The sequence below is a fragment of the Penaeus chinensis genome, chromosome 5 (genome assembly GCF_019202785.1).
Source record: "Penaeus chinensis breed Huanghai No. 1 chromosome 5, ASM1920278v2, whole genome shotgun sequence".
NCBI lineage: Eukaryota > Metazoa > Arthropoda > Malacostraca > Decapoda > Penaeidae > Penaeus > Penaeus chinensis.
Window position 1 is genome coordinate 7,605,400 of NC_061823.1, and position 2,500 is coordinate 7,607,899.

The window sequence follows — 2,500 nt, forward strand, 5'->3', positions numbered from 1 at the left end:
TACATTTCCTAAGTATTTGAATGTCTGTCATTTAAACACTGAAAATAACAAGTACTCGTAATGTACTGTTATAATTTTCTCCTTCATCTTCTTTACATATTAAATCTACATGTTTTATATATTTTATATATCTTAAAAATGCAAATAAAAAAGAGAACAGCAATAATTATAACAATAAAAACATTCACACTACTAATAATAATAACAATCATAGTGATAATAATAATAACAATCAGAATAATAATAATAATAACAACAAGATTATTAACAATAATGCTAATGCTAATATTAATATTACTAATGATAATGATGACGATAATAATAATAATAATAATAATAATAATAATAATAATAATAATAATAATAATAATAATAAAAATAATAATAATAATGATAGTGATAATGGTATTAACGACAGTAATAACAACAACACCAACAACAGTGATAACAACAATAATAATTATTATGATGAATATAATAATAGTTATAATAATAATGATAATGGTAATAATAAAAATGTTAATGATAATGATAAAGATGATAATGTTGATTATGATAATGATAACAATAATGGTAATGATGATATTGATAATTACAGAAATAATAAGAATAATAGTAACATTAATTATTAATGATAATAATAGTAATAATGATTATTAATGATGATAATAGTAATAATGATAGTAATAACAACGACAATAATGATAACAATAACAACAACAACAATAATAATAATAATAATAATAATAATAATAATAATAATAATAATAATGATAATAATAAAATAATGATAATAATAATAAAAATGATAATGATAATAGATAATGATAATAATGATAATGATAATAATAATGAATAATAGTAATAAGAAAAAAAAATAATAGTAATAATAATAATAATAATAATAGTAATAATAATAGTAATAATAATAATAGTAATATTAATGATAATGATAATCATAGTAATACTAATAGTAATGATAATAACAATAATAACAAAAAATAATAACGATAATATAATGATAATAATAATAGCGTTGTTGATGATAATAATAATAATAATAATAATGATAATGATGCTCACAATAGTAATAACAATAATAGAATAACATTAAGAATAACAACTGTAACGATATTAATAATAACAGAAGTTTCCCCATTCCTTGAAATGGCGGGAAAAAATGTTTTTCTTTAAAATACAGCTGACATTGATACTGTTATTGTTATTGATGTTATGATTATTAAATTGTTATTAGAATTTCGATAACATTTAAGACAATGAAATAATGCAAAAGACCCTTTCAAAAGTCGAGGAAAAGGGTAAATAGGTGAGATAGGGAGGACTAATAACTGACTCCTTGGTGACTAAGCACTTGTAGAGCCATCTATGTGTAAATACAACAAAGAAACGTGTATTACATTGGGCATGGCATGTATACTTGACATACGTGGCGAATGGGTTACTAAGCCAAATTTAAAACCAAGACCTTTGGAGAATAAAGTAAAGAAGTTTTTGTACAAAAAACAAGAAATTTGCCCATGGAGATCGAACAACAAATTGCAACAAGGGCGATCACCGGTATATATTACAAGGAATTAATGCCCTAGATGCTTTGTTCCTCAGTGAGAGATGAAAGCTTGTGTTGAATGCCGTAGTTTAAGAAAAAAATAAATGCTCGTTTTTGACATGCCTGTATAGCAATATACGAAAAATAGATGTGTGCTATTTTTAATGTTTTTGCTAAGCTGAGAGACGAAAGCTCAAAGCTCATCACGAATGCCTAGCGGTTGCAGATTGCTGTTAAGGGTTGGTATGTTAACCAGCAAGCTCATGGCAACCAATTCTGAACTCACAAAAGACTCATTAGTATTTCGTGTGAATTCGTGTGGGAGTACTGAGGAAAATGACTAGGGATAGGAAAGTCATAAGAGAAAGCAAAGAGGGAGTGAAAATAAAGAAAAAAAAAGAAAAAAAACGGAATATGATATATGTACATACACACACACACACACACACACACACACACACACACACACACACACACACATATATATATATATATATATATATATATATAGATAGATGTACATATATATACATACACATATATATGAAAGGAAAACCGCCACAGTAAGAAAATGAAATTGAAATGTAACGTTTCGAACTCTTCACGAGTTCTTCTTCAGACGAATGATAAACCAAAATTGGTTTATCATTCGTCTGAAGAAGAACTCGTGAAGAGTTCGAAACGTTACATTTTAATTTCATTTTCTTACTGTGGCTGTTTTCCTTCTATCTTTGTGTACACGTTACTGTGTTTGTCTTTGTGTCACACATATATATGTTTATATTCTGAATATCATTATTTAGGAAATAAATCACCTATTGCAACTACAACAGGCTGATTTTTTTTTTTATAAAAAGTGAATAATGAAATAATGAATAGCAGATAAAACCAAACGGTACGACGAATCATTCAAAAATAGGAATGATCAAGTTG